We start from the raw sequence: 26388 nt of genomic DNA on the forward strand, positions 1-26388 counted from the left end.
TACTTTTGGGAGCCGAGCTGGATGTCTGGGATGCAGGCCACACCACTGCAAATCTTCGTTCTTCGTTGCGTGTTTTTGTAGTACAACATAACATTCAGCTCAGCATTCTGGGTTACACTCTGTACCGGCAAGGAATTTATTCTTTTGGAAAACATCTCACAGTCTAACACAGCATCCGTAATCAGACAAAACACAAACAGATGCTATATAGATTATCGTTAGGAACTGTATCATCACTCCTAAGTTTTGCTTTTTAACTCCCGCTGTCCTACTTAACCATTTGAGGTCTCGTTACACAGATGAACCTTATTTTCAACAAAAGCTTTTAGTGCCTTTCCTTTGAAGTGGAACGTATTGTCACAGAAGAAAAGCAGAAGGTTAGAGAGTTCCTGTGTAAGTACCTGCTTCGGATGTTTGTTCGCCAAAGGAGAAGGTGGAGTATTGGGAGAAAAGACAGGGATTACATTTTGGGGTTTCTCGAATAATACGTGTTTCAGTTTGTTTTACAAAGCCTCATTTACTCGATAAAATGAAAAGGTCTTTCCTGCCAACCCAGGCAAATCTATCGTAGAGAAGCAAGACACTTTGCAAAATCTTCTATACAGGATTCACAGTCGGCTGAAATGAGGATTAACTTTGGAATCAGGAATGTTATAGGTGAAGCTTCTTTCCAAAGAAACTTAATGCATAGATCCAAAGCAAAGTTTTACAAATGATGTGATCTACTTGTGTATTAAGCAAAACGTGCACACAGGATTCTGCAAAAGGGCTATCTGTAAAAGAGTGGGAAAATAAAAAAGAGTAAATTACAAAGATAGACAGTTAAAGAAAAAAAGATAGTTGGTAAGCAATGTCTGTTGTACATTTTTTATTTAATGGAATTATCTGTATTCATGTAATTCATGGAGAATGAAGCCAACAGTTAGCCTGATGTAAAGGAATTTAGAACTATCTTTAGCCTGTAGTGAAAAGTAATGATGATGTTGGTGATGATGATGAAGAACTATGAGTGCTGCAATTCACTGTAAAGCTAAATTGTAAATGTCATCCATTCGCACTATTAAACAGTTTACTGAATAGCCAGACACTTTTATTATTTTTTTATTTATTATTTTATTTTTTTATTTTTTTATTTTAAGGTGCCATTGGTGAAACCTTTCGCTGTCAGACTCTCACCAGTACAGTATGTTCAAATGTAAACTGTGAGCATGAGAAACAGAAAAACAGAAGTCTAACCCACCTGTGTAAATGGTGTTAATACTCCAACACACTTTCAACAGTGCTGAAGTGGAGTCTGCTGCTTTTATCTTCTACAACATACCAGCTGCCAGTGATGATATTTTAATAGTGGCAATAAATTCCTCACATTTATACAGTGTTTTTCATCTAGAAGGATCCCGAAGAGCTTCGCATATTCCAACCATCCCTGAAGTCCAGCTTCAGGTAGAGTAGTGGGAACTGAATTAAGAGGGGCTTTAAAATGAAGGGAGTCCAGATCATTCAAGAGAGCAATGTAGTCAGGACACTGGTGTTGATACCCCTCCTTGTGCAAACACTGCCATGGGATCTTCACTAAACAAGTCGTCAGGATCGAACGGCTCATCTAAAAAACGGTATCTCCTACGGCACAGTGTTGCCAGCCACCACAGTAGGACGTTGGTGTGGAAACTCTGGAAGAGTGACTTCTGACCTCTGCAGGTCTCCTTCACCACTCACAGCAGCAGCATGATTTTCCCTTGAAGGAAGCAGTACTGCTTAGCTTCTGAGATCTGAGCAGATCGGTCTACTACATCTTTGCTGTCAAAAACTACAATGAAGAAACCAAAAGCATGTATTTATTTATTCCTTTTTCAAATTAAATCTGTATTTATATGTATATATTTCTTTGGAAACTGAATCTAATGCAGATTTTGCTTTTTGCTGCAGACATTTCTTGTTTCTTTTTAATGGCATTTATCTTCATGTTTTGCCTTGAACCCTGCTGTTGGATTTAAATAAAGGGGAATATTCAACACTCTTTAATAAAGAGGAGTAGCGCCAAACTTATCTCGTGTTCTGCGTATCTCCTTTGCAAGCAGTGGATATCTGTGAGCCAAACGGAGAGGATCTTCAGTGTTAATGTGAACACAGAGCTCTCATTGTCATACACTGGGGCCTGGTAGACGTTTTTTCTGGCTTTCAACTTTGTTTTCAACTTTTGCGGTGCAGAAAAGAATTTTAACAGGTCTAGGGAGGACCAGTCGACAACAGGAGCCTGGGTTGTATGATTTTAAAAGGACATGAAGAAAAATATTAAAGTAGCAGGAGGTTATGGACTTGTGATTAAAAGAGCTAGAGCTAAAGAAACAATTTTTTAAGTAGGTCAGAAATATACGTATGAGAGCAGTTTTTTTTTATTCATGAAATTGCAGTCGAGGGGGAAGTGTCTCATTTAGCATGCTCATCTGTGGAAAGAGTACCTTGTACATGACTTTTTCGAGCGTGTCATTCCAGTACAGTTTTAGTCACACATGGTTTACATGTGTGACACAGCTGGCCAGTGGTGAAAAGCACAGAACGCAAATTTGAAATGCACAAAAATAGACTCCTTATACAGAGTGCTAGTAGCATTTAGGCTTTCAATATTGCATTACAGTTTTTGTAAGAAGCTGGGACTAAGTGTCTGGCGGGGCTGTCCTGGACTTGCAAAGGTTTAGCAGAAGCCTGGATGTGGCCATGAAGTCTAAGATATATTACAACTTGGTCTACCAAGGTATTCTGTTAAAAAAACACATCTGTCTTCTTTTCATTCCAATTAATCAAATCATCTTCAGTAATTGTCTAAGTATCTGCTGGTTTTGTAACTGCTATTTTGAAACCATTTGCTAAAGAACACTAAAACATAGTGATTCCCCCTGCTGTTTGCTTGCAGCAGTCCTGGGATATGGCAGGGATATGAGATTTGCAACAAGCTGTTCGTTTTAATCCCAAACGGAAATCATTAGTGAAATCTGTCTGATTCCCCAAGTCACGCACAGATCCTGTAGAGAATTACGGTATTTGTGTGCGCTTACATGCCTCCTTCTAAAATATATATTTATACAAATATGCAGTAGATTAATTGTATTTGAAGTGGATTTTTTTTTCCAACTAAGACGCTCGATTGAGTTTTTTTTCATTAATGGAAGTCTGAATCGATCCAGTGCTCTGCAGCTGGAGCTGTGACTCACATCAGAGTTGGTCACATGACCACTGCTCTGTCTGGACTCTTCTTGCTCACTCAGTCCCATAGGAAGGAACGGAGAATCGCAGTCCTGCTCACACTCAAGGCTTTTCTCAGACGGCTCTGTGATCTTGTGCAGACGTACAGTACACCCATACTTTTTCCTTTGCGTCTGCTGTTTTCTGCTCATGTTTATTTCTAATTTCCTATGAATCCTAACAGTCACCTTCAGCCCATGTGGGCGTTTCATTTTTACTTTCATTTAAAGACAAAAATAAAGTGTTTTCTGTTGACAAGATTATTTGTGTCAGCCCTGTGAAGTCCCCGTTAAAGCCTGTGTTGTTTACGATGGTATTTCATCTAGCATTAACCCTTTGGTTACTGAGCACTTTTTCAACTTTGTTTTTAAAAAACATACAGTAAGTAGGCATAACGGCTAACAAGACAAACACTTAAGTTACATAAACCTCTCTTACACTGAAGTTTAACTGCTTTATCAGAGCTGCCCTAAGGGCCTACACTGGAGAATGCTTCAATGGCAGAGTTCACACCTCCAGCAGGTGCCTCAGGGTAATAATTTATTCCTTTAAGCTGGTTTCAAGGCCTCTGTGCTACAGGTAGCTTCAGCTGGCATCACAGAAGCCAGACAGTGGATTGGTCTGGTGCCCCGTCACCTGTAGTGTCCACAGAGCCACAAGCAGTATAAAGGCTCTTTAAATGAGCTCTGTTAAAAGTGGAAAGCCTATCTTTAGCAGCAGTCAGTTTCATATTTTATTTCACCAAAACCACATCCCTTTGAGGCTTGGGGGGACATGAGGCGCTTGCTTACTCCCAAAAAATCAGTGCATCAGGAAGTAGTAATAAACTGTGCAAAAAAGGATTGCTCTCCGCTGTGCCAGCAGCTCCGGGCCGGGCTCTTCAAGCCTGTGCACACTGGCTGGCCAGCGCAGCGCAGATCTCGTGCGATAACCGTCGGCGTTGGTCTGCCAGGGCCGAGCTGGAGGAAGTGAGTCCGGCGCTCTGAGCAGGATGGCAGCTGAGCCCGTGACGCGGCCCGCGCCGCGTATCTGCGCAGGGGTGGGGGTGGGTCCGGACTGGCGTCCGGCCGGGGCAGGCCTCGCTTAGGAAGGGTGAGGGCCCACAGAATTGGGTAGGGCTCCCCCAGTATCAGGAAGGTGTAGCCCTCAAGAACTGTGAGCACCCATCAGAGATCCTGTTGGGCCTGAATGAAAACATGACCCTCTTCTGCAAACTGCGGCAAAGAAAGAAACATTTTTAATAGGCCTAGAGGGTGACTCAACCAGTATAGCATGCCTGTAATGTGTGAACTATAAAATAATAAAAGGGCACAGCATGGATGTAAAAGTGTAAGCAGAATAAAGGGTGAAGTGTTTGATGCCTTAATTTATTTCTTCTGTTTGTTTGAAGGAACTTCGAGGGCTGCGTGCGCGCACCAGGCACGGAGAAATCGAAGGGGTTTTTAAAAAGATCGTATGTGAAGGTAAGTCGTGTTTTTTGTTTTTCCCTCGCTGAGGCTGGCTGATGGAAAGTGAGAGAGAGGCCCCCTCAATCTCTGCCCCTGCAGAAGCGTGACCCCCAGCTGGTGGGGCAGAAGACTGGCAGTGGCCCGTGGTCCAGACGTCTCCTGCTCCCCTCGTCGACTCCCCTGATCTCTGGGCGTGTGGGAGGCTGGGACTGTGGGTGCTGACACATTCGTGCTGCATCAGAGAGCTTACAGTTGATCCAACTGCAACTAAAAGAGGGAAAAGAGCAACCCTGATATGAAGTGTCGTATACTGAGGCAATGATTTTACTGTATGCGAGCTTAGCTCGCAAACAAGGCTCAGAGAGGTATCCGTTCAGCTGTGTTTTCTCTTTGCATTCACTCTATTTTAAATACAGTTCGTTTTTCATATCTTAATAGGAAAAATGGTTTTGTTTAAGTTCAAAAGACTTGTATGCATTAACGCTGCCATTTCATTTTCCTGTGTATTTTTCAATGGAAAACAACACTGCATCCCAGTAGGTAGCGTAATGTACTACTGTTTTCAGATGTGCATCAGCAGTAATCGTTTTTTCCTATGCACTCATTTTTCCAACATAAAAGTAAATTCAGGATATAAAAAGAGGAAAAAAAAAATATTTTTTTTAATTGTTTGCATCCCAATAGTGTAATTTTCTGTTAAATTTTAAGTGATGAAATTAATTTAATTGTGCTGAAGGATGATCATTTGCATAAATTATGCTTGAAATTGTTGTCATAATAATTAGCCTTACTTTTAGTTGAACTGATACAATATAATGTGATTTATTGCAGATTCAATTTAATTAATTGGTGCTGTAGTGTAGAACACAAATTATATAAGCTTTTCACCTTTACTGCGACAGTATTGATGGACTGGGTACTTCTATGCGAACAGAAGTAATTTGTTTACTGTTACATGGGCACTAGAATGGTCATCTGTACCCTGGTGTACCAGCGCCCTGAATACATTTAATTCTGGAAGAGTTGAAAGAACACATGAATAATTAATTGAAGTTAAAGCAAACTAAAACTGGTGTTGGCGTTTCAATGAAGAAAAAGGTAATGACAGACTCTTTCTAGTGTTCAGAAGGCTTAGAAATAATCAGGTGGACAACAATTGTTTGTTGTAATGATGCACATCTCATTTGCTTCTGTTTTTCCTTAATTTCAAACAGTGAAAACTAGAGGTGTATCTGCTTTAAACGCCAAGTGAGGCTGCATTTATATACAGTAGCTGCTTCACTTCAGCTTGGCCAGTGTGCAGGTTGCGAGAGGGGTTACTCTGCTTCTGTATTGGTAGTGAGGAGTTGGTTCATTAGTCTGAGAGGAGCTCAGAAGTGAATGAAATAAACAAAATACCAAAATCCGGTAACAAAGATCAAGGCGTGCCATAGAGAAATGCAGACTGGATGCTGCTGAAGATGTGGCTTAGCAATGCATTTATTTCCCATGTTAATCATCTGATAGTCACACACAACTCAATTCCACCATTAATGTCCCAGACCTCCTTAACAGGATAATTTACGGTTTCATTCTTATGTATGAAGAAGTTCTTTTTTTTTTGTTTGTTTGTTTCTCTGCCTTTCTTTCCCATGAACTTGTTAGCGTTGGCTTTACAGTACTCCTCACAGAGTTTCACCACAGCTGCGAGGGCTATTTTAGGAGTCTATGCAAAAGATATGATTGAGTGAAAGATCAGTCCCTGATGGTTACCACCACAGTGAAGGTGACTGGCTGCTTAAGAATGTATGGCATAACGGGAGCTGTGACTTCAGGCTTATTCATACATTGGTATGCACTGCCTCAGATAAACTTGTGTTGAATCTCATCATCTACTCAACAGTCACAGATGGCGAATGTGCAGGCTGTTCCAATCCTTTCTTTCAAGCCCTATCTTTTCACTAGACGTTGAGCCATCCTGGGGATGACTACATTTCTAAAATTACCGGTGGAGCGCGCTCTCTTAGTACCAGTGCTCCCACGAGAACAATGTAAAGATGAAATCCATGAGACGTAGTGGGAGTCTGAGGGTTCTTTCCAGATCTGTTTCAGACCGCACTCTCACTTCCCTTTGAGTCATATCTGTTCTCGGTGAGGTAATGGTGAAGCCCGTAACCATGTGCCATGTCTTCTTATAGAGGTTACAAATTGTTAGTTAAAGAGAGGCATACAGGTACGCCATCCCTAAAGAAGAAGTCCACTGTGCCATCGAGAGATTTCCACCCATTCTGGATCTGACCCAGGGGTCATGCACATACTGTAGATGTATCCACATGGCTTCGGGTACAGATATTCTTTTGTGTTCTTGCAGTCACTTGCAGTATTGCATCCTGGTTACTGGCCCCGCCCCTTCCTGCCACGTGTATGGAAACCACACGCTTGAAGGAAAAAACAGAGCCCTGTGGACACGTGAAAGGCTTGTCTCATTAATTATTGCAATTATTACTGTCCGCCTGCACTTTCTGTATTAGTTGACCTAAACTGGCGCGGAGTAGGGAATGAAGAAGACCCCCTCCTGTCATTTTCAGGCCTGATGGAAGCTCTATCAATAGGGAGCCGAGGTTCATCTCCTCTCTGGTCTCCCGATGTGCAGTGTGTCAGTAGAAAAATGAACTGTGAAGATCCAGGATCAAAAGAGCAAGATGTGGCACTGTTAACCTTTTTAGCTGAGGAGATTCAGAGTTACATGTTGGTAGTGCACTCAGGGACTTTATTATTGAGCTGCATCATTATATCAGTAAGCTGCAGGTGTGAAGCATTACAGCTTTAGGTGTGCTCTAAAAATAATTTCACTTTGTTTTTGATCTCCATTTTAAGAATAATTAACCACCCTTTGATCTTCTAAAAGCAATAACAAATATGCAGCTAAAGTTCTTAAGTTAGCTGCGTTGTGTTTGTATACCTAATGAGAAGACAACTGGCAGGCGGTTCAGAGTAATTTAATCCCAAGAAAACTGCTCTTGACTGCATTTCGTATTTTACTGCAGCAAAATAAAACATTTGATTAGAATCAGGGACAGTTGAGAAAGGGGATCCAGTCAGATGCATTTAATATGATATCCATTCAGCTCGTTACTACACATGTAGTAAATTGTGCTACAGGTAAAAGCAGCAATTGTGTAACTCGTTGAAGAAAATTGGGTAGGTTTAGTGGAGTTCGCTGCTGCACACTAATAAAAACACATAATTAGTAGTCCTTTGTAATTATTTCTGTGTGCTGTAGTCTTACTGTGAGCTTGACTTTTTTTTGGCGAAGGTTGCATTCATTTATGTATGTTTATGGATAACTAAGACAACTTTGAAAATTCAACCCTCAGAGAAGACCTGTAGAGAATTTACTAAATGTACATCCACTAAACATTGAATTCCATCAGGGAAAGCCTGTTTCTTGCAATTTGGCAGTTGTTGGATGGCTGTACTCTATTGTTACACTGCCATTTGTATTAAGAAATCCTGGAGAAAAAAAATACTGGGAGTGTCATCTGGAGATCTCCACACAAGAGAAAGTACCTATGATCGCCTCTCAGGACGTCTGGAGTTAAGTATCAAGTAAAGTTGCTACCTCCCTGCACCTGTCCCTTGTGGTTCCAGTTTTGACTGGCTTTGTCTTTATGTAAAGGTCTATGAAATTTAAAAAAGGAATTTGGTCTTGAATTTAGAATAGCTTGAAATGTTTTATTTTTCTCTTTGCCTGCTAGAATAGCATTAGAATTGACATCTAAACATTTGCTGTTTAATGGCACCCAGATGTTTCTTGGCGAGAGGTATTCAGCAGTATAACAAGCAGAGAATCGTGGGTCAATTAAGTCAGTTGCATGAGGCTCAAGATCGAAGGTGTGTTTTACATCCACCCCCCTTGTCTGCTTTACAATTCCTTCTCACACTAACGTCTTGGTGGTCCCGTGGCAAAACATTTAATGCGTTTCTGAAATTGGTCCAGTTTTATTTTAATTTAATGTACTATGTTTATATTATGTACTATGTACTACAGTATGTTTGAGACTCGCATACAGCTCGGCTGAGAAATACAGTAATTCACAATTGCACAAAACACACTTTTAAGGGAACAAGACGGACAGCAATCGTTTCTGAGCTGCAGGAAGCTCTCATCTCAGAGCCAGAACCACAGGAGCACAACATAAGAAATGGGAAATATATATATAGCGTATCCATTGTTTGAAATGTAAGCACAGAAAATAGATTTAAAAATTATAGATTAAGATTGAGTGAACAATAACCTATTCATACAGGGGCTGACGTATGGTTTAGGAATTTATGGGAAAAAAGAACTGGGATTACTTGTCGAGTTCCTAAAGAAGCTTCATTTCCAGCTGTTGCTGACACAAAATATCAGTTAATTTGACAGTGACAGGGAGTGACAGTTGTAATTTCTTTTTGCTTTGCCACTTTTAAGCTTGAAGTTGTATGGTTTGTGTCATTGTTAATATTAGCTTTAGAGTTTTTGATGAGTGCTTACCCATTTGGTCTGGCTTTGTTTTCAGCACAGCCATGATGAAAATAACAACCTCAAAAAGAATACAGAATACCTGGGATTATTGACATATAACTTCACCATCACTGGCTGTGTGAGGATGCCCATTCTTTTCAGGCACAAAATGTTGCACTTTGGTGTTCCTTTTTGCGAGCCCACCTGCCTTTTAGCAGTAATCATCTCCCCCTTTCCTTGTTTAAGGTTTTTTAATAGAGAAAGGCACAGAGGTATTTTTGGAACAGTGTCTACAGTGTATCTTAGAAAGAAAAAAGGCTACACTCTGCGTAGTGCTAGCTCTAATAAAATGTAAAAGAGGTTGTGATTCTGCCTTGTAAAATAAAAATAAGGATTAAAACGTTTTCAAATTTGTTTTTTTTTTTAATAAAGACACAACGGCCTTTTGTGAAACCTGCTCAGATGACCTTTTCCATAGAGTGAACTCTGCAACCCCTGCTCTTCCATTTCAGTTCGGAAATCACAGCAGTTCAGTCTACTAAACGGCAACGACAAAACCAATTTTAAAAAAATAAAAACGGAGGAGGCACAGCAGCACCTTCTTCCTTCTGATTTTTGATCAGTCTGCTGGTCTTGTTTCCTGGCAGGTCAAAAATCTCAATTATTTTTGCATGCTCATGGTCCACTTTATTGTTTATGTCATTGTGGTGTATTTGTTCTGTACAATTCACTCAGAATCTGTGAAGGTTAAAATGTTTCATGTCCAGTAGATTCCCTTTTCACAGTACTTCATGGACTGTAGGAAGCCAGACTTTGTGTGAGAGAGTCTTGCAACAGGCCGACTGATAAACTTTATGTTTTGTGATGCACAGCTGCTGATTTAGTGCGAATAACAATAATGTTGCAGAAGGGAAAAGTGAAATTACTGTAAAGAAACATGAAATAAACTGATGGGCATGCATTAATACTTGAATTACACAGCATGAGTCTCAACTGTTTAAAAAACTAAAAAGATGCATTGAGATAAGAGAATATGCCCTGCATCCCATATAAATTATAAGTCACAGGAGGTTGCTGTAGTGTCTAATATTAAAATGTACCTGATCTGCAGCAGTCTAAATTTGATATTTATAGCCATTCAGAAGCCTACAAATTACAGTTATTAGAGTGATATTGATCATCCTGCCTCAGGGAAGCTGAAGAAACCAGTGCCGTGATGCAGACGGGAGTCTTGTGTCTCTCCACACACAGCCACCAAGCACACTGATAGAATCAGGAGGAGGAAATAGAAGCCCTGTGACTGCTCGCTGCCGAACAGGAAATCAAAAACACTGCTTGTAGCATCCCCTTCTAATTAAAAATATAGATAACAGGATAGAATCCCTTCTCTGTTTTTCCCCTATCGGTTGTTTTTTTAAATTGCCATTTATGCCCCTGTGTTTAAACGTGGCTTTTGCTTTATTAAGCTGCTGGAGAGGAGACCTGTCAAGATCTGTTTGTGACATTCCTCATCCACCCTGAGACTGGCCTTTTCCCCACCTCCTCAGACAAAGGACACCCTCAGAGTTTAATCTGGGAGAAATCTACCTTGGTTTCTGGTGACGCTACCAGACTGGCCCAGCTTGGTGAGTTCAAACAGCTCCGTAATGAAGTGGAAGAGGGGAAAAAAAACCTTTTAACCGAAGCTACCGATGAAGCTTACAGCTGGAAATTTTCCATAGTCCAATTTTTTAATGTTATATTATCACACCTGGGTCAACACACAATGGACATATTATTTAATGTGTCCTTTTTATAGAGCTTTAACAGTGTGACACCCATTTGGGAAATTCCAGAACAATTGCCATTCAGATGGAATTCAAACTCCTAAGGCAAGAAATACACAATGATCATTAATTATTTTAAGCTTGGAGCTGACGTTTTTATGATCAGCCAGCACATTGAGTGTATAGAGGGAAGTGTAAATCATTTAAATGCTTTTAAAGTACATCATCACTATATGCAGTCGCTTCCTAAGTCCTTATGTTAAAAAATAATTCCGATTCCATTATTTCATCTGGAATCTGTAGTATTAAGTCTGAATCGAATCCTGCAATAATTGAAGATTCAGAGTTTGTTTTTGCTACTGCAGAATTGTTGCCTTTTTTTTCCAACAGCAAACCTTAGTAGAAAGTGACAGGCAAGCTTTTCTTTTAATTAGGTGTACATGTGAGCATCATTGCAAATCTTGGCTGCTCTAGCTCAGTCGTTTTGGAAATGTAAGCAGCATTCTCGTTCTGGGAGCTATTAATAGATCTTGGACAAACAAACTTTGCATTCTGAGGTATAAAAAATAACATTGGCTGCAAATGTTTATTGTTTTAACAATGTGGAGTTTTGTACTCTTAAGTATTTGACTTTCTTTAATTAAATATTTGCTATAGTTGAAATATTTTATGCATTACCTTATAGTTGTATGTGTAGTTTTATTTTGTATATGTGACTTTTTCCACTTACCCTGTACACAACCTCTAAACAAACACAAAGTCCAGAAGAAACCAATTCACTGCCTTTTTTTTTAATTTCCTCAAGCTACAAAGTTAAAACGTGAAATATATTTCTCTCAGACGTGAAAAGAAAAGAACATTTCAAGATTAATTTCTGAAATTATTTTTGGGATGGAAAAAGACTGAAATCCTTTTACAATTTTGCCTGCACTATTTTATTAAAGCACAGCTTTAAATACAAAACGAAGTTTATCATCAATAATAATTTCCCCTATTCATACCTTCTGAAAACAGTTTTTTCCGAGCTAATAATTTATGGCAATGCATATAGTGTTGGAACTGAAATATTTTGACGTGCATCACAGTGTGACTTTAGCTCATCTGTGCGTCTCTGGTATTAAACCTCTGTAATTGACAGTACTGAATCAGAGCGATTGTAAGTGCAGCTGTCGTTTCTCAGTGCACGCTCACTTTTCACACGGCTGTTATAAATATTCTAACACCGTACAATGAAAGGGAGAAGAGTCAGAAAAAAAATCTCTTTTTGGTTCTCAGAGAACTTCTCTTTTAGTTGCCACAATTTGTTGAGTCTACACTGACTCTCCCAGAAAAGAACTAACTCTGCTGTCACTCGGTAATTTTGTTTTCTAACTCCGCGACAGCATTTATTATGCTCAACCCTTCAGTCATACCGCACTGCTGTCAGATTCCAGCATGTTAATATTTAGTCACTTTATGCAGTCCAGTCATACTTTACAGAGTAAAAATGAAATACTTGTTGTCACTCTTCCTGTCTGCAGAGAATATTTGACTTCTTTAAATTTTGTCTTGCCAGTTTCCATTTTGTCCCCCAAGAAATGAGATGAGAAGCTCTTCATTTTTCAGTTTCACTTACTGTCAGATTCTGGGGTCTGGATCTGATAATGTATTTATGTGTTATCCTTCCGTGTTGTGTATGTTTTCAAAAGCAGAGTTTTTATGACTTTTTCTTTCCAAATCCATTCTTTAGTGGTCTATTTTGGTGACTCACCATTTCAGACCTGTTTACAATTGAGAGGCTGAGAAACATGAAAGACAAAGGAATATGAAAGTCTAAGAAGGGTCAGACATGAAGGGAATTGTAGGGTGTGTATGATAAATGAATTCTTGACAAAGAGAAATCAAAAAAGAAAAAGTCAAAAACAAACCGGAATTCTAAATCATGAGATTAAGAAACTTACTAGGATTTTTGCTCACAAAAACACAAATTCCTAAGGGATAAAGCAGAAAAAAATAAATGCCGTGCACCACATGTATCTCTCATCTGGTGCAGTAGCTTATCTAAAACCTGACACTTCATAACATTAAACTAATACCTGTGATCTGTCGATCTCTGCAGTCACGGCTACGGTACCACCACAGACAGACCTATTTAGAGAAACAGGAGCTGCTTAAAAATTATTTTAAGCCGCTTCATAAAAAAACAGTGGTGCAATAAAGAAATATTGATATTAGGAAGTGCGGAGAGGAAAAATAAATGAAGCCGTTGAGTAAAACAGTTAGGAAAGAAAGAACAAACCACAGCTAAGCTCAATAGACCCGGATGGACTTTTTCTGTGCCATTAAGCCATTTCCTTAAATATTTTTTCTATGATTTCCCAGGGTCAGGATGAGTATGTCTACTTTCACCAAGGTGGTTCTTGGATTTGGTGTCGAAGCTCTGAGTAACAGGAGAACTCTTTGAATCTTTGGAAATTACAGAAAGTTCTTGAAGATATTATGCTGTGTCAGTTTACTGACTATCCAGCATTGTCCTATAGACCCCAGGAATGATAAGGATTGTCCTGGAGCTCTCAGGAATGATGAGTGCTCAACAGACCCCGGGAATGACAAGCACTCTACGGGGTTGTCTTGGAGTCCCGGGAATGAATAGGATTTTCCAGGATTATCCTGTAGAACCCAAGATGATGAGGACTCTCCCAGATTGGGCAGTGCTGGTAGCTGTTTCAGTCCTAACACCCTCAACCTCAGTAGAATCCTACTGTATCAGTCAAAGTGGGTGTACAAGTATATTAGCATACTATAAAAAGGTATTTATATAAAAACGATACTACTAGAACCTTTTAAGAAAATGGAGCCTTTTGTTGTTCTTACATTGTAGGGTAGATTTCACTAAAGTCTGCTCCCATTTCCTTCTGAAGAACGAAATAAGAATTTTTCCTGCACAAATTGTTGTCAATGTGCTGCTCTGTCAATATATTGAGTTTCTGGACATTTCTCTTTGTGGAACAATGAACTGAAAGCAGTGCTTTTTTGGAGCACTGTGTAGGCAGGCAGTGCTGTTTACTAATGCAACATGATGGATTTACTGCCAATCATTCTCATATGCATAGAGCAAAGGTAAATTAATTAAACCTGAAATTGTACGGATGTTTTCCAGCATTTCCACCAAAGGATAAATTTTTGCAGGATTAAGCATATTAGCAGGTAATTTCTGTTTATACATAATTGCCCAAAGGGCTGAAATTAAAGCACTCAATTGTAATAAGAGATCCTTTATATTATATTGCTCATTAATTTAATTATCCAACAAAATACTGTGGGATGGGTGCTGAACATCCCAACCAGTACCCAGTAGTCAATGTAATGTTTCCAGAGCAAGCACACGACATCTCTTTGTGCAATTATAATTTAAATAATGGTTTTCTCTGAGGATCTCATCCTGCTTGGGCACATTCACATGTCATCCCTGACAAATGAGTGTGTATTCCACTTCTCAGCCCCGGTATTAAGCTGCATGCGCTTGATACCTGTAGTTACAATTACATGTTTCTGTGAATGTGTGGTGTTTCAAGAAAACCTTACTGCGTGGTATCAGCCTAGCCGACTCTCGGGGGTTACTTATTAGCTGCAGCTTCCAAAAGTGCACCACGCTATAAAGACACAGCATGCCTCATCCTCCAAACCCACACCTGGCTGTCTGCTCCGCATTACTGCTGCCCTCCAGTAAACCTCAGGTTGTTAATATGTGCCCCCAAATTTCCCAGGTGAACTTCAGGGTCTTAACTATTCCCTGAAATAGCTCAGGGTGTCAGTTAGATGAGTGCCTGATCATGCAAGCCTCACAGACACAGGCGACGGACTTTCTCTGAGGTCTGTTGTCAGAATCGGGGAGTCAGGCTTCCAGTGCTGTTGTATTTCAACCCTTAACCTGACATCTGGACATGTCACTTCTTAGCGGTTCTCAAGAGCTCCACTGTCAAAAGGGTTTTTAAACGTCTGGATGATGCCTTCGCTAAATGGTAAAAATAAAGTAATGGGAGGCTTGTTTAATGATTGCTAATTACTTTGCTTCCTGTGGAGACGAAACTGATTTCCAAGCTGTATGACTAAATTACAGGCAACCGTACAACTATTGGAAAAGCCATGAAAAAAAGAACTCCAGGCTTCAAACATCGAGGTTTACAGAGCTCAGCTGCTATCACATGTGGCTTGATTTTGTACAAACAAAAAGCTTTGCATCAGCCTCCCTTAGCGAGGGTGCTGTGATTTCTGGTGATGGCAGACCCTGAGCGTGGTTGAGTGGACAGCAGCTGGAGAGCGGACCCTTGCTGGCTAGACTCTTGATGACTCTTCTGCTATTTGTAGCATTGCAAATGATGCCTTCCAACTTTCCACACTGCAGTCTGGTTCGTGGCACAGCAGTCTTGTAAAGCGAAAAACAAGCCTGTTTGTAATACTGTGTTGCTCCACTATCGTGCTGCACTTTAATCCAAGAGATGATGGCTGTACTGTAGCTGCAGTTAGCTCCGTCATACTCGGTATTCTGGAGGAAGCAATACTAGCAAAATTAGCTTTTTGTTAACCATTTATACTAATCTACCTTCCCACATACCTGGATTTAAGAGGCCTAAGTTATGTTTTGCTCCTCTTGAGATGCCAGTGTTCTGATTTTTTGTTCTGTGGTGAAGCAGCCTTTTATTTTAGTTTTGGGGAAATGTCCGTATTTGGAAAGTCTTAACTGCCAGACCAGTACTGAGTGGTGATAACGCGCAACATTATCATTGGTATAAAATGGACTAGAGGATACACTGTATTTGTCAAAGTGCTAGGGTAACAGAGAAAAACGTTTTGGATAATTTCTGTAGACTTTGCCGACTCTCGTATTGCTGTATTCCTCACAGAATAATCCGTCGTTCTCACTGTCACCGCTCAAGAGACTTCGGATACTCTTATGAGGAGGGTACATGCTACATTTCAGCAAGATCTGTGTCCTAACAAAGTCCTGGAATGGTACCAGCTAGTGTAAAATGCAAGAAGTTGGACAAGGCCATGCCTTTGGGAATAATTAGACTAGTGGGATCAGCTTTTCTCCTACGGCCATTATTACATAGAAGAAACATCTCAAGCCACGCAGCTAGAAAGAAATTGCTCGTTCATTTTTTCTTTAATGTTGAAATGCAGATTCTTTGCAAACCTTGGTAACCCATTTGAGATTAACGACATGGGTTTAATTAGTGGTGTAAGAGAGATTTATCTGAAGAAATGGAAACTACTCTCTTGAGACTTCGGCTAAATAATATTTTTGATGTTGAGCAGCATTTCCAAAACTGTCTTGCGGGGTTGGAATGAAAGGACACGTACCTAATGCTTCCTGCTAGTTGTGGGTCTGGATTCACACCCCAGTTGGGGCTTAAAAAGAGGGCAGTTTGGCCAGAAAGTGAGGGTTTATCGATATCTCCACCGAGCCCTTGGATAGCGAATAACACCTATGCAATATGTTATTGCATTGGTTGTGACTCCTTTTAACAAAACACACATTGACAGAATCATTGTACAGTGTGGTTTACTGTAGATGTTCACTGGATATTCGATGTTCAGCAGTAGGCATGCAAGTACGCAAAAAAATACAGACTGACTGATTTTTCTTTCATGCAAAGTCTTTGCGAGATTTGACTTATGGAGACTCATTTTAATACTAATAGACCTTTTCCATGGTTCAGAAATGCTGTACAGCAGTAATTAAGGTTTCTGTGTTGCATGGATTATTTTGTGTCTTGTGGCATTTATTTGAAGAAATCAAATGGAGCTGATAACTTTACATTTTTCCGATGGAACCTAGAAATAATTCGTTTCTCAGGCTCACCAGCCAAGAAATCACGATTTGTTATTGTACATAATCACAGGAATTACAGGGCATGAAGTCTTTTAAGAATAGCTTTGGCCTCTGAGGATATCTGAATGCTACGTGTGATGTTTATGATATTCTGTAAAATTAATTTCTACGTCAGTTGTTCTGTTTTCTTCTTTTTTTCTCCTAATCATGCATGAAAGCAAGCAGATTGCGAGATCTATACTTTAAGAGGGCTGTACTTCTTGTAGAGGACCTTTCTCTGCAGTCTTGTAGGGCTTGCTCATTCTGAAATTGGGAGTCATAGGTGTCATTCTGTTTTCTGTCCAGAGGGGCAGATGTTAAAGGGTCAATGGGTGATCAATGAATTCACCATTCATCTTAATATATTTATCCCTAACCTTTATTTTACCTGTTAGAAAAGACTCCTGATGTGACTCTGATGACAAATGAGTTTTGTGCACTTGGTACAGTGTGGGACACCTGCTGTGTAGCAGATTCGAATTTGACACATTTGGAATTGTGTTAAAATGTTTCTTATTCTTTATGAGCGCCTTTACCTCACACTTTTTCTCCTAACTTTCTTTCATTTTCATTTCTTAAGAATCTGACCTAAAATGCAATGGTCTAATAACAGAGCTTATTATATACGAGTGCAAGTTAGCCAGACAGCAGGATCCATCAGGGCTCGTTAAGAAAAAGGAGCATTTCTTAATTCCTGAAATGCCTGAGATTTTTGAGGTTGGTTCAGCACAGAACAGTCACAAAGTAAACATTATTGCATTGTGGGAGAGCTCGGTGATGTGTTTCAGAGAGGGAGATGCATTCAGATAAATACAATGTGTGTACAGGTTACACAGTCATACAGTATATACTGTAGGCATTTGAGGTCAGGCTTTAGGGATGGGACCTATGTGCCGATTTGGAATCCCTACAGTGTTCAGTCTAATGCTGAAGATGTAATGTTTCATTCCTATTCAGTCCTGCCCACTCAGGTTCAGAGTAAGGAGTTGAATCACCACTGAACTAGTAATTTGAAATAATTGCGTTCTGTTATGTTACCGTAGAAATCTGGGTTTGGATACCCCTTATTGTCATTTGTTTCAGGAGCTGCGATTAACGCTCTGATTCCTTTCAGTTTTTGATCTGTGCCATATCCTACAGTGAAAGGTATGTGGAAAAGGCATTTTTAACGTTGTTTGTTGGCACTTACAGCTTTATTTTGAAAGAAAAAAAGATTTATGATTCTGAATGCTAGGCACAGGTATGCTCGTTGGTGTACATAAGGCAAAGGATGTGACTGTAACTGTAACTGATTTATGTAAAATAGCTAATGAAACTGATCTTTCATTATATGTGGCAAGCATTATAACTTGGGGTCTAATTGTTAATGATTAGAGGAAATGAATCTCACCCATCTGTGCTGTAATTTTTACACAATTTGTAAATATTAGACGTGCAAGATCTCTAGTATCATGGCATGTTCACTGAATCAATTTGCACAATGCTAGGCCATTATTCAGAGAAAAATATCTGTTAACTTTGATATATGCAACAACCTAGAAAATTCACAATTCACAGAGTTTTTTGCTGAGCAAAAATAATATCTGTTGTTCTGTGAACTTAGAAAAGTGCCTCCTGAATTTATGCGATTTGAATTGAACAGCGTCTTCGATTTTGGAATCATAAGTATTGCAATTCATATAATTGTTTTTGGAACATTAGGAAGTGTTTTAGATCTGTTCTGAAAGCAAAAAAAGCTTTCTCACAGTATTCCACTTGGATTTTTTTTACACGGTGTACATCAGCATGCTTTTAAATTGCAATCAACTAAAACAATTGCAATAACACACCATTAAGTTTTAGTTTTAAGTTCTGTTCATCGTTCATAGTAAATAACAGAAGCAATATAATTCTCTTTGTGTTTTCAAGGTGTCTAACTAAAGGTTTCCAGTTTTACAGCAGTCTGCATCTTCTGGAATTTCTGACAAAGCTGTGCATACTCGGACACGTTCTCTGGAGTAAAATGTGTTCAATGTTAAGTGTTCACTTGTTATTGCTGAGCAGTTCTATTTAAACAGCTTTTCTGAGTTTTATTAACTTCAGCTTGTATTAGGTTTTGGAATTGAATTTGGTGAAGGTTTTGTACAGATTACTTGCATAATTAACTTTGTTGCAATTATAAATTGTCTTCCAGGCAGTGTTGTGCAGATTCCAAGAAAACGGTGTAATTATTTGTTTAAAGACCTTGCTATCCTTGCTCTGTGCTAAGTGAAATGCTAACAAAATTTGAATTACATTTCAAATTTTAAATGGAGGCGCATATCTGAAAGTAGTGTGTAGACGCTTTCTGTTTTGCTATTGAATTTGCTATTGTCCTTAGGGTAAACTAAAGCTGTAGTTTTGTTTTAATGTTCTTTCCCCATGAACATCTCATGTCAGTCACATTTTTTAAATGCAGCCTATACAGTAAAAGACCAAAATCTCCATGAATGGGGTTAACATATTTGAACACTTTAAAAAGCAGACACTCTGTCGAGAGGTGTAAAGGGGTATGTTTACCAGTCAGTATTAAATTGCATGGCGTTATTGCTATATAATGTGTTATAAAATATAAACAGCATGACATATGTATCTTGTTTATTGCTGAGATGTAAGTACCAGCTCTACATACCAAGCACTCCGCTTCCCAATCTTCTGTACCTCTTTGAAAACAAGGGAATTTTATCTTTAGTTCCGCAGTGAATTTGCAGATTTTTGGGGGCATTGTGTTTAAGGATAGCAAATTGAAATTTTAAATGCAGAAAGGCGAAAGCACGCAGTAAAGGATCAGATAAGAGATCAGCACCATGGCTAGGCCGGGGTAGAGGCTGTTGAAAAATCCTGTCCAGAATAAAAGCTGAACGGGGCTGCGAACGAGACCAGTCCACGACTGTAGTCACCACACAGCCTCTCTCTCACATGATCGACGCTCTCTTTAAGCCCGAGTACCATTTCACTCAAAAACATTTTGGGAAAAAGATATTTGAAAACTCCTCCCTTTCTGAGACTTATGGTCCAAATAGGACCTACAGTACGTATGTGTTTGGGGAAAAATAGATTTATGGTCACCCTAGCCTCCCACACAAAAAAAAAATCTGTTCAGTACAGAATGACTCTTTTCTCAGTCTCCTGGAAATACAAGGAACCTACAGTATGGTGTCTCCAGTCACACCACTTCTGGTGTGTTTCAGTTCTTAGTTTCATCATAGACAGTCTCTTCACATTTACCTACTGAAAGTCAATCTGAATTATCAGTATCTTCTTGAAGCTATACAGTATATATGTGTGTGTGTCCATCCTTCCACATCAACACGCTGTTTCAAAACCTTGAGCACAGAGCTCTAAAACAGATATTTCGTTTTCTTCATTAGTAGGTGAGATTGGGCAAATCAGGGCCATCTTACGTACAATAGACAGTCTAACATATTATAAAAGTGTAATATTACTGTAGGCAATACTGTATGTGGACGAAACGTGGACCAGAGTTCTGCGTATTTAAATGCCTGCTCATTAATCCTCATTTGTTCAGGGTATCTTTCTTCCTTTCTTCCTGACTGATTCACTTGTTAAAAACAAAACATGAAACTGTGTGCATTGTATGAGTGTCACATTGTTTTCACTCGGTGGTGCTGTATGTACTTAATATTGATATGTTGTTCTTATTATACTTCAAAATGGCCTTAGCCTCTAACACCTGTCCGCCTAGCGAGTATTTAAAAATATCATTGGCTTTATACCATAAATAAGGAAGAATGATCCCAGCAGTTTTATCTGTGTGTAATTATATTATTGGGGATTGCACAACTTATTTACATAGTATAATTTCATGGTCCAGTGTTCACAGTATAATATTCGGCTCATTGTGTTTAATTTCTTCAGTAAGTGAATGTGCTGTACGCATTCTGGTCTGACTGTGAAAAAAGTGTAATTACCAACCAAGTGTCAAGGGTGATTTTGAACGTTTTGTTTGTAAATCCATCAGCGGACTGTGTGGATGTCAGTGGCTCCTAAAAATCCTATCAATTGTATAACAGTGGTATTCATAGTATCAGTTACCATGATGGGTGCCTTTAGTTAAAATTTGGGAAAATGGAAATGTTCTGGTGAATGAAATAGCATGCAGCCAATCTCCAGATCTGCCTGCAACACCGTTCCCTTTCCCTCTGAAGTGAAGTTAAGAAGTCTTGGTCATATTTAAATTAAATTCTTCTTTATTTCTGAGCATGCTGGGCAGCTCATTAAGGATAATTTGAGGACTGAGCTCTGTTCTCCTCCAGATAATCATAACAGGCGTTTAAGTGGCCAGTGCTTGCAGTGGGAATCCACAGTAGTATCCAGCAGTGCCATACATCTGAACCCAGTGTTCACAAGTAGTGTGTTTCACCATCCCAATTATCCATCCCACTTACAATTAGGTTAAGAGTGCACATACAAATAATGAAAAGCTACTTTTCCTTTCTCCTATGACTTATAAGTTTAGCCTGTATTGAATCAGCAAATGAACTTTCTACGCAGGCCTAAAAACTCAAGTATTCATATAGGACTCCATGTATTAGTGTAAATATTTCATTAATGAAAGGCTGAACATTCTTTTCTATTCTGTTTTTTTTTTCCTTTGTAGCCTTACATTTGATGCCGGTTGAAAATACTTTCAATTTCTTCTGTCCGAAATTCTGCGGTAAAAAGAACAGAATAAAGGGCAGAATTTCGAGCAACCGAAATTCGTTTCCTCGGATGAGACGGAGCATTTAAAAGGAAAAAGCAATAGAAAAACTGAACCAAAAAAAACACACACACACACCCCGGAGCTTCATTCCAGAGATGCCCAACACACGTCTCATGACCGTCACCCAAGTGTGTCTGCAGAACAATGCAGGAAACACGGTCACATCTGCGACTGCTCTGCCCGTGACTGCTGATGCCAGGGAGAGAGCAGGGGAGCTTGATTAGAAAAATGAGAAAAAAAAAGCCGTTTCTCATGAATCATCCTGATGCTAAGGAAAATCATTACCTACTTCATGGAGATTAATTGACAGCTTTTGTTACAGAGGCCGTCAATGAGTGCAGATTTATTAATGCCACAGGGGAGGGAAAAGAGCCCCCACAGTCCACTTCCTCTCGGAATGAGAAGGAGCTGAAGGCTCACTGCCGCTCAGGGCTTCGCGTTATTGAGGGTGGTGGAATGGCTCTGCTTGAGAGTGGAGTCACCTTCCAAAACAAAGGGGTAAAATATGCAACTCCTCAGTGCGCGGTCCTTAATCTTTCATTTCACTGGCGGCTTTAGCTAAGACTGATGATGCAAATGCAGTAAAAAAAAAAACAGCTGGGTTCAAGACAAGGGTGCAGTGTACTTTAAACAACAGAAACTGGTGGCACTATTAGAGTGTACAGTTTCTCAAGTGTGTGCAGCCTTCCTCCCACACACCAAATCAAGTAGTGGTGCTCATGATGTGATAGAATTTGTCCTTGTAGGGGCTTTAATAGGGGCACTTCTGCAGTAAATGCTAACCTGGGCTCTCAGAATAACGTGTAAATGAGATCTACACTTTCTACACAGTATGCGTGTTATTTTTTTTTTCACTGTTTAAAAATGCAAAATATCATTCTGTTCCTAAAGGCATTTAAAGTTAAATATGAATCATTTACACTGTTCTCTCACTGGAAAGTCAATATAAGCGTGCTCAATCCACAAGCCTTATGCAAACACTGACCTTTCAGTTCCTAAGCCTGTAAAGTAATAGCCCAAAAGATTTCTTGATTTTGATATAATCCTTAAAACTGATGCAGTATTAGCATAAAAATTCATTACCTTACTGTATTAAAAAAGGAAACAAATGGTAGATGCAGCAGTACAAATAGACTGGAATATTTTTGCACTCATGTTTATAGAAATGTCTTTAGACCCCACAATAACATGAAGTCCGTCTCTGATGGATTTTAATATTTTAACCGTGTAGATTTGTGACTTAATACAAGGGTGAGATCCACACCAAACACTTTTCCACTTATTTTATTTCTACTCTTATAAATTTCTTTTGATCTACATAAATGAATGTACATATTTATGTACAAATCCACATACATATATTATTGTGGCATAGAACTATTTTGAATTATTACATTCTTGTAACATAATAGTAATGCAACTGCCAATATGGATTAGAAAATGCTGTAGCTCCAAAATTTCCAGCAACCCAAATATACTTTTATGCATGTTAAACACACTTTGAGAAAATTATACACGCTGCTTTGATGGCACACAGAGATAAAAATTAACCTGACATGTATAAAACTGCAGGCGAACAACTACAGAGTAGTGGACAAACAGAAAGATGAAAAAGCTGCTCCTGATGTTGACACACCCCTCCCCAGACAAAGAGATGTCAGAGGAGGCAGCCTGGCAGGGCACAGGGACCCAGGTAAGTCACAGGCAGCTGACATAAATCTCATTCCTGTTACTCCTAATAAAACCGAGAATCTGCTGCCACATCTGAACAGCTGAGCCCCGACCTAAGACTGTTTGTGCACTTCTGAACAGCAGGCATTTCGCACAAAATAAACCTGAAATAAAAACAAAAACAAACCTAGAGAAACTGGAGGCCATTGCGAAGGGGCTTCAGAATTCACCCGTTCTGCAGTCCTCTGTCTTGAAGGGCTTTGATTTATTGATTTTTATTAAAAATTTTTGGAGTGCTTTTATGACTGCACGCAATAGTTAAAAAATAAAAGTAAAAAGTATGTATGCTCAACAATGAATGTTGTTTTTTTAGATTTAGATGTGGCAATAACAATAGGTTACGTTGTGGTAGAATGAATAACACGTTTTAAGTATAAAAACCTTTGAATCTTTTCCAAAAAAAATACATTATGGCTAATTAGCACCGGTAGCTGAAATTATATAATGAAAATGCAATTTAGTCCGCTTTTAATGTTTTATATGAATAAGCAAGGTATAATACACTATCGGATCAACTCATTTGAAAAAGTGGCCTTTTAGAACTCACAATTTTGTAAACATGCATAATACGCTTTGTTTTTCTAAACAAGTTCCAAGTTATTTTGTAAATGAATCAGTGATAATAATTGTCTGTTATAGTGATACTTTTAGAGGGATGTCAAATGAATGCTGATCGATTTGTTATAGTGCTCTTGTGTATGTTATGTATAGTTATATATGATTTCCAAAAGGCTGTGCTTCCAGTTTTCATTGACTTCATTTATAGCCATTAGTTAAATTGGAACACCTGCGTTAAAGTTTTCTTATGGCCTTGAATCAAGTAAACTATGATCTTGACCAAGTCTTCTCTCTCGATTCCTGACCTCATCATTGCTTATAGTTTCATGAAGCTGTAGTGCAGACAGAAGTCAGACACTTAAAGAGCAGAAGAACTCTGTGTTATACTGGCACTGTGGCAAAACCAACACAGTCAGCAACAGAATGGAAAGGTCTGAGCTTCGGGCGTGAGAGGAGATAACGTAAGGAGTGTACATGAGCTGAGACTGCATGAAAAGACCTGCGTCTGCCCGTGATGCCTGGGCCCAGGGCTCTGTGAGAGAGATTCCTCCCTGGCAGGTGTGCAGAGCCTGTGCTCCAGCAGGGCAGACCTCCAGTCCCACAGAACACAAAAGCTCTTTTGACGAAGTGTCCTCAAACCCTCTTTGGGAAGGTTTGTGCGGACATGGAAATGTTAGCCGTGCTGTCAGGAGAAGAGTGGCAGCTTGTTTGCCTTTTTGTGTTCACTGTCCCAGCGTTAGGACAAGCCCCCTCACCCCCCTCCTGGACAGCAGCTCTGGCTAGAGGTTAGGATTAGCAGTTTGCTCCGATTTATTGTCCATTAACATATCCGTAATCCTAGACATTTTTACCTTACAGTGGATGATATAGGCTGTGCTCCTATTGGGGTCCAAATCTCACCACCTGTTTCAAAGGGAGTTTTCTTTGCAGATGCCCATTGTAGTTCAAAATAAACCGTGTCCTTTGTGGGAAAGGAATGGGGCTGGCACACCAACTTCAAAGACTACGCCTTGTGCAACTGCCTAAACTTCTCTCAGGGCCCTCCTGAGCCTGCCGGTGGACAGCACATAGGTTTGAAATCTTTCAGTCAGAAGGGCGAAACTAGGGAGGAGATGAAAGCAGAGAAAATCTCACTATAAACCTATTTTAATTTCAGAACTTTAAAACCAAGCGTCTTTCTGTTTTTCACATGATTTGGTAGGTCTTAATTTGTGCAAGCATGTAGGGCCATATTCGTAGAACACTTACAGCCAGATATTTAATAGTGAGGTATGTTAAAATGTGTCCTAAAATCCATCTGGGCGTCAATTTAAAAGTTACTAATTCAAGTTCATTTTAATTGAGTAACATGAGAATGCTATACATTCTATCTACTGTATGGGGGGGGGGGTTAATGTCATAAAATACCTTCTATACAATAAACCATAATTATATAGTAAATATACATATCCTTTTCTGGCTGGAAAAAGCATCTGTTGACACATCACATGTCCTTAACAGTGATGCCAAGGGATCCTACAGAAATCAAACTGTTTCATCAGCTGCCACTCAGAGTGGCTCAGTGTTTTTTAATAACACAAATATATGTAACGTCAATCACCTACAGTACTGTAAGTCTCCAAGATCATCTGCAGAATAGATAAGCAAAATAACCATTCTCCCTGGTGAATCAGGGAAAGGGGTTTAAAACGAATGTACTCTGGAGCCTGGTATCTCTTCAGATGAATGAGTGGTTATTGTGCTACTTGTGAAGATGGGGTTGGCTATTTGAGCGTCGGATGACACAGGGAGAGTCTTGTCTGCATCACTGAGTCAGGGGTTCTCACGCGGTATTGGTAGCCAATTGACTGAAGATGTGGGGGATTCAGCAGAGCTGAAAGAATGAAGCCACAAGAGAGCATCTTGTGCAAGGTACTGAGAGAGTATTACCTGTAGGGCCCCTTTAAAAGCACATGGCTTAAACTTCGTTATGACAGGGGAGGTCAGAATCGCAAGGGTACACATGAGAGTAGCAATGTGTTGTTGGGTTATATGAGCTAATAGCAGTGTCAAAATAATATTTAAGAATACTGCCGAGTTTTTTTTTTTCTTTGTTCCAGTTTAAGTGAAATCTAATCATCCCTTGTCTCAGGTGTAGCTTGGCCTACTTGAATTCCGTACAGATTCCCACTTCGCAGTGCCATTTTTCAGATATTGTGAAGTGCTTTGGGATTCTTTTGTCGTGAAGAGAGGTGCTACACTAGGTGTAAGTTGTTTTCTTACTTATAAGAATTACATTCTTCCACTTACGGGGTGACAGGTAGAAAAGAGCTGAAGACAACTGTCACATTTTCCTCCTTTGCACCTACCGGGTGCTGTTGCAACTCGACACTGGAGTCCTGAAATGTTTCTCGCGTTGCGTTCATTTGCTGTGCGTTTGCTCTTCACCCACTTCCTTGCTGGAAACTCTGACAGTGCTGTGGGTAATCTGTGTAGACCTGCTGTAATGGTCTCTTTTGTTCATTTTCTTTGTGTTTGTTGTCTCTGGAGGATTTGTTTTTCATACTTTGCTTAATTCTAAA

General features: G+C 39.5%; 1 protein-coding gene across 7 annotated transcripts in view; it reads left to right on the forward strand.

Moving 5' to 3' along the window:
* The window catches only part of zbtb20 (zinc finger and BTB domain containing 20), a 151561-nt gene that overhangs the window by 67007 nt on the left and 58166 nt on the right, over positions 1-26388 (forward strand). For 4 of the 7 annotated variants that reach the window (XM_088920148.1, XM_088920149.1, XM_088920153.1 and 1 more), the window contains 2 exons: positions 4631-4703; positions 10641-10799. The gene's annotated coding sequence lies outside the window, so the exon portion shown is untranslated. The remainder of the gene's footprint in view (positions 1-4630; positions 4704-10640; positions 10800-26388) is intronic. The other 3 variants (XM_088920150.1, XM_088920152.1, XM_088920151.1) reach the window with 1 other exon arrangement.

The sequence above is a fragment of the Atractosteus spatula genome, chromosome 7 (genome assembly GCF_055471065.1).
Source record: "Atractosteus spatula isolate fAtrSpa1 chromosome 7, fAtrSpa1.hap1, whole genome shotgun sequence".
Lineage (NCBI taxonomy): Eukaryota > Metazoa > Chordata > Actinopteri > Semionotiformes > Lepisosteidae > Atractosteus > Atractosteus spatula.